We start from the raw sequence: 12992 nt of genomic DNA on the forward strand, positions 1-12992 counted from the left end.
AAACTAAGAAAAAGAACTACCAGCCAATCACCCCAATAAACATAGATGTAAAAATTATCAATAAGATGCTAACAAACAAAATGCACCAAATCAACAAGGAAATTTTATGCCATGACAAGTAGGATTCACCCCAGGGATGCAGGGATGGTTCAACATACACAAATCAATAAATGTAATACACTGTATTAACAGAGTCAAAAGCAAAAGTCATATGATCATCTCAACAGATGAAGAAAAAGTATTTAACAAAGCACAACACTTGTTTGTGATAAAAAAAAACCTATAGAAAATTGGAATCAATATTTTTATCTCAATCTGATATAAGCCATTTATGACAAACCAATAGCCCACATCATACAAATAGACAAAAACTGAAAACTTTCAGACTAAAATCAGGAAGAAGACAAGAACAGCCACTGTCTTCACTTTTATTCAATACAGTCCCCGAAATGCCAGCGCAACTAGACAAGAGAAAGAAATAGAGCTGGAGAGATAGTTCATGGCATAGTAGCTGCCTGGAAAGTTCAAGGTCAAGGAGGGAGGGAGGGAGGGAGGGAGGGAGAGAGATAATGATAGGAAAGGAACAAGTTAAATTATCATTATTATTTGCAGATGACATGATACTCTACATAGAAGATTCAAAAACTTCACTGAACAGCTAAATTTAAGAAAAAAATTTAGTAATATAGCTGGATACAAAGTCAACTCGCAAAAAGTCAATAGCCTTCCTGTACACAAATAACAAGCTTACTGAGAGAGAAATTAGGGAAACAACACCTTTTATAGTAGTATTCAAAAATATGAAATACCTACGAATCCATCTGATGAAGGGTGTAAAAGGCCTCAATATTAAAAATCACAGTACTGGGATGGGAGATAACTCGGCAGCATAAGCACCTGCCTGGTAAGTGCAAGGTCCCGAGTTTGACTCCCAATACTGCATGCCGTGCTGGCACCAAAACTGGGTGTGGTGGTGCATGCCTGTAATTCTAGCCCTGGGGAGGCTGAGACAGAAGGATCGCCACATAGAAACTGTGTAATGAGACCCTGTATCAATAAATAAATTTTTAAAAATAGTACTCTGAAAGGAAATTGAAGCAGGTATGAGAAAATGGAAAGATATCCCTTGCTCTTGGGTAGAAAGAACCAATGTAGTGAAAATAGCCATATTTCAAAAATTGTTACATAGATTTAATGCAATCTCAATCAAAATTCTAACAGTGTAGCTCATGAAGTTAGAGAACACAATCGTTAAATTCATTTGGAACCAGAAGAGACCCAGAATAGCAAAGGCAATTGCGGGCAACAAACACAAGGCAGGGGCATCACAATCCCTGACTTGAAATTATACTATAAAGCTATTGTGATAAAAATAGCATAGTACTGGCAAACAAAAAAAGACACAAAGAGCAATGGAACAGATTAGAAGACGCAGAAACAATTCCAGACATACTCAGCCATCTTATCTTTAAAAATGTGCCAAACATAGTCACTGAAAGAAAACCTCTTTAATAAATAGTGCCAGGAAAACTGGCTCTGCACATGCCAAAGATTAAAATTGGTCCCATAATTTTCACCATGCACTAAACCAAACTCAAAATGAATCAAAGATCTGAAAATTAAAAGAGAAACATTAAATCTGCTGGAAGATATAACAGATTAAACTCTTGAAGACATTGGTGTAGGCAAAGACTTTAACAAAACCCCGATCACACAGGATCACAAAGAATGAACAACTGGGATACCATCTTATTAACAAGCTTTTGCACAGTGAGGGAAACCACCAACAGAGTGAAGAGAAAACCCACAATGTGGAGAAAAAATGTCTGCCAGCTGTTCCTCAGACAAAGAATTACCATGGAGAACATGTAAGAATTTAAAAAGTCAGACCTCCCAAACTGAAAGACCCAATCCAAAAATGGGCATCTGTGAAGAACAGACATTTCTCAGGTGAAGAAACATGAACAGCAAATAAATCTATTAAAAATTTGTTCCACATCATTGGTCTTCTGAGAGACACAAATTAAAGAAACACTGATATTCCATCCATCCCCAGAAAGAATGTCTATCATCAAGAAATCAACCAATAACAAAAGCTGGAGGGGCTATGGGCAAAACGGAACCCTTCTCCATTGTCGGTAGGAGTGTAGACTGGTACAACCTCTGTGGAAACCTGTGGAGATTCCTCAGAGACTAGGACTGGAAGCCCCATTTGATCCAGCTTATCCCCCTTTTAGTCATCTCCCAGAAGAATTAAAAAATTATTTATACCATAGCAATATAGCTGCAGCCTTGTTTATAGCAGCAAAATTTGTAATTGCTAAATATTGGAAACAACCCAAATACCCATCAACTGAGGAATGAATAAAAAAAGACATGGCATTTTGATACAATGAAGTACTACTCAGCTATAAAGAAGCATAAACTGGAGACTTTTATAGGTAAATGGATGCAACTCGAGATCATACTCAAAGTGAAATAAATCTGACATACATTTCACTGTATTGTCTCCCTATTGTGAGAAGCTGAAAGAGTAAGATCTATAATGTACAACAGATACTGTAAAACGGGAAGAAATTCCAAAAGAAAAGAGAAAATGGTATGGTGTAATGGAGACAAGAAGAGAAGTGGTAAAATATATAAATGATAGTTAAGATAGTTTTACTACTAATTTCTTTTACTTTATTGAAAAGAAAGCTTTCTGCTAATATTGTTTGGACCATTAAATATCAATGTCTTGTCCTTTGATTCATTAAAGATAACAGTATGTAAAGTATTAACAACTGTTACTCTCCTACTATCCTGTTTTAAAATTTTGTTTTATTTTTTCTCTTTAAAATAAGTTTGCACTCTCATGTAACTATTTATATTGTCAGGTGATAGACTGCCCTCTAGTGGAAATTATAAAACTTACTAGACAAACTTCCAGAAGAGATCTTTAATAACAGAATATAAGACATTATTGAAATAATGTTTAAAAACTGGGGTTCAATTCCCTTACAGCATGCCATGCCGGCCTGCCCCCGGGCACGCTGAGTCGGCCACTGAGACCAGCCATGGTGGCCTATGCCTGTATCCCAGCACTGGAGAGGTTGAAAACAGGAGGATCATTATGAGTCCAAGCTGCATAGTGAGACCCTGTACCAAATACATTAAAAAGTAATGATAATGTTTAAAATATTGATTATGAAATTTACTCATTAGTTTCAAGTGAGGTAGAATACCATATGAAGAAATTGTCCATAGCTAGCCCATCTCTGTCACTTGTGGGTTTGTCCATCTGTGAAATGGGAAAATTAATATTACCTACCTCATGGAGTTATACATGAAGATCACCTGAGTCAAAATATAATAAGTATCTACAATACTGTGTGGCCCAGTTTAGTACTATTATTTATGGCTAAAAGGAATTAAAGCTAAAACAAAATCATAATTTCAGAAGATATGAAAAAAGCAAGAGTTCCTATACAGGAGCCCATTTCTTTAGGATTTCACCTATGATAAAACAACATAGCTCTACTTTTATCTTTTCACTTCGAAAAATAGATGTAACAGAACAATACAGGGGAATACAAAGCAAGTAACCTACAGAATATTTTGTGGGAAACATTGGAAGTCTTCATTGTTACAATATGCACCTGATGAGGGACACCAGATACGATAGTCTTTAAACCAAAAAAGGGCCTGCAGATCGGGCGCATGTGGGTATTTCTGGGCTCCAGGCTCTTTCACACTTCAAGTCTACAGCACACACAATCAGTGTCTAGCCGTGCATGGCATCAGTTTTCAGTCTAAGATTATCTGAATCACACGAGGTACTATTTTTCTATATTTATTTTTATTGAACTCATGCTAGAGGATTCTAAATATTGTCATAATATCCCACTTATAAAGCAATATCCCACTTATAAAGCAATATATATGATTAATGACTTAAAAATATGCCTCCCAACTAAGTTAACAATGTAATCTCCACCTCTTTTTCCATAGAAAACCCAAATTAGCAATTATTTTCAGCTGACAGAAATGTGCATGAAATTGAAAAATGATCTATAATTCCAGCATACTTCTTCACCACCAATAATTGTCATCTAGAGTAAAATGGCCTGTTTGTATCATAAAACAATATGAACACTCAAATAAAATGAATATAGAGGTCTTATTCCTTCTATCACTGTCCTGAGATGCCCTGCTCCATTTCAGTATTTAAATTTTTTATGGTGAAAATGCTAGAAGCTGAAATTAAAAGTTGAAATTCAGTTATTCAGTATACACATGAGCCCATTAAAATGACATAAAAGTTCCTCTAAAATCTTATTCATAACACTTACATGTGTTTAGTACAAGAGAATAAAAGGAGAGATTTATGTAACTGGAATAATAAATTGTGGACAGCATTATATTTATAAAACCACAACTGAAAAATAATTACAAAAATGGAAACCAATTCCAAAAACATACACTCTGTACCATAATTCTCTCTGCCATTAAAAATCACTAACAAATACAGCCTTACTAAACCATGTATTTTGTGATTACAACAAAAATAAGACTTGAGGGAAAATGTATCTTTATTTGGAAAACTAAAAGCAATTAATCTACCTCTTGTACTATTTGACATTTTTCTAAGTGCAATTCCATAAAACTATACCTTTATTTCTTTAATACCTAAGAAATATAATGTAGCAGCAGCAGATCAGTTCTGATACAGCAGAGGGAAAATGTCATTCTCTTACACCGCCTTTATATGCAGACCTTAACAGTGGTGTGCTACATTACTTTCTCATTTTTCTTATACTAAATCAACACTTATAGTTTTAAGATTGAAACAGTAACTATTCAGTTATATAAAAAGACACAAAAAAAAACTATGTTCCCAGACAAAGGTTTAAACCCAGACAAAGATTTAAAAGAGAAGGAAGTGTTATAGTCTAAATTTCCTGCTTTAGAAGTTACAAAGCACAGACACCCAAACAGAACAAAGCCTAATGTTTCTAACGAATATCATCAGAAGACCCCCAAAATGACTTCCAAGAAATATCACCAAGCATGAATTTACCAGGCTTTACTTTGTGGCACTCAGCTTAGCTGCAAATTTTACAGAAATTGGCAAACAGGTTCTGAAATGTACCTAGAATAGTAAAAACCATTCTGGACAACAAAGGCAAGACAGGGGGCATCTTAATCCCTGACTTGAAATTGTACTGCAAATCTACTGTTCTTTCACCATGCACTAAACCAAAATCAAACTGGATCAAAGATCTAAATATTAAAGGACAAACACTAAATCAGCTGAAAAATAGAATGGGTAAAACTTGATGATATTGGTATATGCAAAGACATTATGAACAAAACCCAAAATCACACAGGAGCTATCACACACAAAAAAAAATCAACAGCTGGGATCTCATTTTATTAAATCATTTTTCCACAGCAAGAGAAACCACCAATATAGTGAAAAGACAACTTTGAAAAAAAATTGCCAGCTGTTCTTCAGACAAAGGATTACTATCTAGAATATATAAAGAACTCAAAAAATCAGAACCGCTAAATTTAAAGACCCAATTCAAAAAATGGGCATTTGAAATAAATACACAGTTCTTAGATGAAGTAAAAATGTCAAATAAGGGCTGAGGAGATAGTGGCATAAGCACTTGCCTGGCAAGTGCAAAACCTGGGTTTGATCTCTGGTACCACATGCCGAGCGGGACCTGGAATGCCTGGTGTGCCATTCAGGCCCCGAAACCAGGAGTTGTGGTGTAGGCCTGTAATCCCAGGCTGGGGAGCCTGAGACAGAGGGATCACTATGAGTCAGAACTGCATAGTGAGACCCTGTATCAACTAAATAAGTATTTTTTTAAAAAAAAGAAATGTCAAATAAATATATGAAAAAATGTTCAATATCACTGTTGATTCAAAAATGCAAATTTAAAAAAAAAAAACACTGAGATTCTTTCTCATCTCAGATAGAATGGCTATGTCAAGAAATTAACCAGAGGGCTGGGGAGAGAGCTCAGCAGCTTAAGCACATGCCTGGCAAGTGCAAGGACATGGGTTCTATCCCCAGTACCACATGCCATGCCGGCCCTGAAACCCCAGGTATGCCATACTGGCCCTGAGACCACTACACACCTATAATCCCAGCGCTGGGGAAGCTGAGACAGGAGTACCACTATGAGTCTGAGCTGCATAGTGAGACCCTGTACCAAATAAATAAGTAAAAGATTTAAAAAAAAAAAAAGAAAGAAAGAAAGAAAGAAAGAAAGAAAGAAAGAAAGAAAGAAAGAAAGAAAAGAAATCAACCAGTAACAAATGCTCACAAGGCTCTGGTGATAGAAAAAAAAAAAACTTCTACACTATTGGTGGGAGTGTAGACTGGTGCAACCACTGTGGAAATCAGTTGGGAGATTCCTCAGAAAACCAGGATCAGAGGTTCTATTCCACTCAGCCATTCCCTTTCTTTGTATAGTCTAGAAAGAATTATAAGAATCATACCAAAACAGATGAATGTCCATTTTGTATCTGTGTATTCAAAATGGTTAGGATAGATACATAGTTGCATTCTCTTAATGAATAGAGGGATTTGTTCTAATAGTGTTTGTAAATAGGATATCATGTCTGCATCTTGTACAGCAATTAACCACTAGGAAGAATATATGCAATGTGTTAATTATTGAAACTGTCCTACCAATCTGGTTTGAAACTGTCTCATTGCTATTTGTTTCTCAATAACATTATAGGGGGGAAAAAAAGAATCATACCACAGGGACACCCATGTTAATAGCAGCACAGTTTGTAATAGTTAAATCTTAGAAAACCAAAACACCCATCAACTGATAAATGGATAAAGAAAATATAGTTTTTATACAATGGAGTACTATTCAGCCGTAAGAGAGGTTGAGCTTAAGACATTTCTAGCCAAATAGATGTACCTTGAGGCCATACTCTGAAGTGAAATAAGTCAGATACATTTGTGTAAACATCCCATTGTTTCTCTGGTATGAGAAAAATGTAAACCAAGACCAAATGCATGATAATAGATATTATGAAATAGGAAAAAAAAATGTTCAAATGGGAAGGGAAAGTAGGAAGGGGGAAAAGGAAGAAAGGGAAAAGAAAAAAATGAGAAAATAAGAAAGAAATAAAATAAAACTTTTGTGAAGCAGCACCAAGGCCTGCTTAGGCAGGTGCAGGGGCCTGAAGTTTAATTCCCAGGCCTGCTGTGGGAGCCCCATGCCCAGGGCATGCTGAGATGTTGAATGAGACTGGGCATGGTGTGCACGCCTGGAATTGCAGCACTTGGGAGGCTGCAAACAGGTGGATCATTAGGAGTCTGACCTACACAGTGAGACCCTGTAGACAGTGTCCTAAATACAAAAAAGGATGAAGGAGGAGGAGGAAGGGGAGGAGGGGGAGGAGGAGAAGAGATGAAGGGCAGGTAGGGGAATGAGAAAGAAAAATAATCAAGTTGCATCATATACACGTACAAATTCCCTATGATGAATGTGATCATTACATATATCTTAAATGTGCCAATGAACTTAATTTAAAAAAAAAAAGAATTGAAACTCCTACAACTCAATAATAAGAAGAAAAGTATGCCATTTGAAAAAGCAGGCCAGAGGACAGATACTTTAGAAAGATATGTAAATATTCCACAAACATATGGAAATTTCACATGATCACTAATCATTAGGCAAATGTTAAGTTAAAACCACAGTGAGTACAATAAACAACAACTAAGACAATAATATGCAATGTATTAATTATTGAAACTGTCCTACTAATTGGTTTTGAAACTGTCTCATTGTTATTTGTTTCTCAATAAAATTGTTTAAAAAAACCACAGTAAGATATTCATACACACAACCCAGGAAAAAGATGACAAAGATGGCAAAATCAAGGATTTGAGGGGGATGTGGAGTGATAATAACCTTCACATGTTCATAGGTTGTAAAATGAACAACCATTTTGACAGTCTGTTGGGAGGTTCTAGCAGGGCAGTGCAGCTACTGGTACAGCCTTGACCAAGGAACAGTCCTCCTCTCTTGGGGGTGGTCCTCCTCTTCAACCAAACATGCAGCTTCAGGAAGGAAGCACATGGTGCATTGCAGGAGGAAGGGGATGCCTGTCTAGTCAGCTGAATCAACCCTGGCAATCAGAGGGGTAACAGATATTGTAGTCAGACCACCCTCACATCCTGGTTATTTTGTAAAACAGCTTTACACGGTTTCATGAAGTTATACATAGAGCTATCATATTGCTGTAGGCAGCTGAGTTAGATGAAAATATTATAGACAGTCAGATAGGGATAGACCCTCAAAGAAGCCAGTATAGAAGACAAGATACCTTGCAACTATGGGGATCTTCTTAGGGTGACAAATATGTTCATTATCTGAATTTAAATGATGATTTCACAGTTGTGCATATATATCAAAATCAATCAAATGGTGTACCTCCAGCATTATAGTTTACTGCATGTCAATTATGTCTCAATGAGGCTGTTACATGCAGACAGGCACTCATGCTGTGGGTCAGACCTCAAGACAAAAGATCAAACAAATGCACCCAACACCTCCCTATGGATAGACAGCAGGGACTGATATTCTAAATAGGTCTCTATCACCCTGAGAAAGCCAAAGAGTCACTAACCCAACCCCCTACAGGAAAACCCCTGTTCTGTATTCATGCCTGCTTGCTACATGACTAAGGTCCCTATTTGATCCCAATTTAATCAATTTTACCTGAGCAATTATGCTTGTAATCCAATTGACTGGCCATAGTTTTGTCCCACCTTATGCCCATCTAGCAAGTTCCCAAGTTTCTCACCTTGGATCCCCCTCACCTCATAGATTTGCTCTATAAAAATCCCTAAAAAACACAGGTTTTGGGACAACCCACTTGGTTCCCCTTCTGTCTGTCTCTCAGACAGAAGTTTTCTTTCCCCCAATAAATATATCCGGCTCATAACCTCGTTGTTCCTAAACTTCATTCTTCGGTTTTAGAGAACAGGAACTTTTCCGAGATATCTTTCAGGTTGGAAGTTTCCTTTCCCTATATCACTATGAACAATTCTAATCCTAAGTATTTAGCAAATGAACTGAAAACATGTTTATAAAAATTCTTACAGAAATATTTTAATAGCTGCTTTATAATTGTCAAAAACTGAAGCAATACAAATGTTCATCAACAAGTGAATGTGGTATATCCATACAATGCTATGCAACTCAGTAATAGAAAGGAGTGATTTATTAATGCATACATGGTACTAGATGATTCTATGTATACAACTTCTAGACAATTCAAATGATCTACAGCAATTATGGGTTGCCTGAGAAGGGGAAATAGGGCAAGGAGAAATGGAAGGGAGGTATTAAAAGGGGCGTGAGAGATCTTTTCAGGGTGATAAATATGTTCATTATCTGAATTTAAATGATGATTTCACAGTTGTGCACATATATCAAAATCAATCAAATGTTGTATCTCCAGCATTATAGTTTACTGCATGTCAATTATGTCTCAATGAAGCTGTTACATGCAAAGAGATTTCTGCTTCCAATCAAGACACAATAATAAAGGTCACATTATGACAAGGGATTTGTATCTACAGTATACAAAGAATTCTCAAAATTCAACACTTAAAAAATGGTAGCTGGACATGGTGGCACATGCCCATAATCCCAGCACTGTGGTAGGTCAAGGCAAGAGAATCTCAAGTTCAGGTCCCTCTTGGGCAATTCAGCAACTTAGCAAGACCTTGGCTCAAAATGTAAAAGATAAAACAAAACTAAAAACTGTAAAGGGCTGAGGTGGTCACTTCATTTAAAGGTCCTGGATTCGATCCCAGTACTGACCAAAAATATACGGTTAGAACATAGGCAAAATATAAAATAGAAATTTCACAAGAGAAAACATACAATGACAGAAGCACAGGAAAATATGATCAACATTATTATTCATTAGGGAAATGTTAATTAATACCACAGTGAGGTGCAATATCACCAATCAGAATAATTAAAATAAAAAATAGTGACAATGTCAAATGCTAACAATATGATGTAAAAAATCGGATCACTTGTACATTCTTGGTGGGCAAGTACAATGGTAAGTCAGTCTGAAAAATAGCTTTGTAGTTTCTCTTAAAATAAAAAGTGGACTTGCCATATGAGCCAGCAACTGTAGTCTTAGGTATTCATCCCAAAGAAATTAAATTTACATCCACACAGAAATTTACATAAATGCTCACAGTAGCTTTATTAGTAATAATCAAAAACTGGAAAACATCCAAACGCCCTTCAGCAAATGAATAGTTAAGCAAAGAGTGGTACAATCAGACTGTAGAATAGTACTCATCAGTAAAAATGGAAGACTATAATACATGCAATGTACTTTAGTGAACTTCAAGATAAATAAATTAATTGAATGAAAATAATCTCTTAAGATTACACTTGTAAAATTCAATATTCTTAAAATTACAAAATTACAGAGATGGAAAACAGATTGGCAGTAGCCAGGGGTCTGGGATGGGAGAGGGAGGTGTGGCTGTAAGTGAGCAGCACAAGGAGCCTGTGGTGGTGGCGCAGCTCTGCATGTTGACTGCGGAGATGGTGAGCCAAAGCTACAGTGTGATTGAGCTGCATAGAATTATACAAACAACACACACACAAAAGAGTATGTAAGTAGAGAAGTCTGAATAAGTTCTGTGGACGTCAGCTTCCTAACACTGATGCTATACCGCAGCCCTGCAAGATATCAGCATGCAGGAGATGCATGAAGGAAACACGGGACCCCTCATACACTTCTTTGCAAATCTTGTTAATCCATAACTAGCTCAAAATAAAAAGTTAGAAGAAAAGAAAAAGATAATCTGAATCACCATAAATACTGAAAAAGTAAATGAATGAACTTATGGTTAAAACTTTTCAACTAAAAATAATTCCAGGTCCAGATAGCCTTGATGGTGAATGCTACTAAGGATTTAAAGAAGAATTTTTTCTTTTTTCAGTACCAAGGATTGAACTCAGGACTCTGCACTTGCCAGGCAGGCATTTATTCTACTGAGCTATCTCCCCAGCCCTGAAGAAGAACATTTAAAGGTGAAATAATATCAATTTTATACAAACTCTTTCGAAAAATAAAAAAGAATTTTAACACAATACCAAAAGATACCACAAGAAATTATACAACAATATCTCTCATGAACCCAGATGCAAAAACTCTTAGCAAAGCTTAGTAAATTAAATCCTCTGTAAAAGGATAATTAAGTGGCTCTAATTTTTGAGATGAGAAATGACAAGTGTTGGCGTGGCTGTGGAAAAACTTGAACTCTCATATTTTGTTGGTAGAAATTTAAAATGGTATCCTGCTGTGAAATAAAATGTGACAGTCCCCTGGCAAATTAAACATAAAATTAGGGCCAGCGGTATAGCTCAGGGGATTAAGCACTTGCTTAGGTAAGCACAGGGGCCAGGGTTCAATCCCTGGCTCCGCATACCACACCAGCCCTGCCCTCAGGCACACTGAGCTGGCAATGGGGTCAGAGCATGGTGGCATGCACCTGTAATCCCAGCACTAGGGAGGCAGAAATCAGGAGGATCAGTACGAATCTGGGCTATGTAGTGAGACCCTGCACACAAAAAAAAAAAAGTAAGAAAAAAGAAAAAACCTAAGGATAAAATTAGCACATGACCAGCAATTCACCCCTTAGTAGAGATGTAGGAATATACCAATATTCACTGCAATATTATTCATGATATCCAAATGGTGGAAAATCCCAAGTGCAAATAAGCAAATGCACTATATACACAAAATGAACTATCACTCAGCTACACAAAGGAAAGAAGATCTGAGATAACATAGATGAACTTTGAAAACATACGTGAAGTAGGTCAGACACAAAAAGACAAATATCAGATGATGCCACTAATCGGTAACACCGAGAATAGGCCAATTCATGAGACGGCAGTCTACAGGGGTTAGAGGGAAAGGGAATGAGGAATTACTGCTTAATTCTGCAGAATTTCTGCTTAAGGTGTTGGAAATAGTGGTGACAGCTGCACAAAATTGTACATATAATCAATGCCCATGACTTTGTGGCTGACAATGGTTAAAATGGCAAGTTTTCAGATAGTGTTTCTGTAAGTATCAGCACAATGAAAAGCAAGATAATGCATCTTTGTGACAAGTAGGGCCTTCCTAGGAGTTCATGGCTAGCTTAACATTGCAAGTCAAACAGTGTAATCTACCATAGTGACAGACTCCAGTTGAAAAGCCATGTGATCATCCTAATAGATACAGGCTGAGGAGGTTGGCAGACAGTAGTCACAGAATGCTTTTGCAGGCTTTAAGAAATTTGACTGGGGGCTGGGGAGATGGTTCAGTGCAATAAGCGCTTCCGTGGCAAGCTCAAGGGCAAGGGCCTGAGTTCAATCTCTGGTTCTGGAAAAAAAAAAAAAAGTAGTAGTTTGACTGGGTTGTAAAGATGGGGAGAGAAATAGTGAGGTCTAATTCAATCTAGTTAGTCAGTAACACCCTACATTTATAGACCCTTGAAAGATGGTAGTGTGGGGAAGCAACCAGAAACAAGACATTTGAGATGGGGGAAACAGCACTCTGAAGAAGACTGAAGGGAACTAAACACACATACAAATAAACCAGCAGGAGCTTCTGATTCCTTCTAATTACTTCTCACTATCAGCATTTGACCAACATCTAGGAAATTCAGCCTTGTGGTCATTATTCAATGGACCAAAAAAAAAAAAAACCCCAGTATATTCTGATGACCTCTCTAGTTCAAAACATAAATTGCAACCAACAAGCAAGAAATTATGTTCCTAGGCCTGTACTATTTCATTTCCTTTTAACACTTTCCAAACTATTTGCTGTTCACGAAGCCTAGAGGAAATAAACAAGCCTGAAATCCACTTTCAGATTATAGATAAAATTCTTATATTTGCTATCTTTCTGGATAAGTGTATGCCATAAATTTTGTT

The sequence above is a fragment of the Octodon degus genome, unplaced genomic scaffold (assembly GCF_000260255.1).
Source record: "Octodon degus isolate 3935 unplaced genomic scaffold, OctDeg1.0 scaffold00302, whole genome shotgun sequence".
In the NCBI taxonomy this organism is placed as follows: domain Eukaryota; kingdom Metazoa; phylum Chordata; class Mammalia; order Rodentia; family Octodontidae; genus Octodon; species Octodon degus.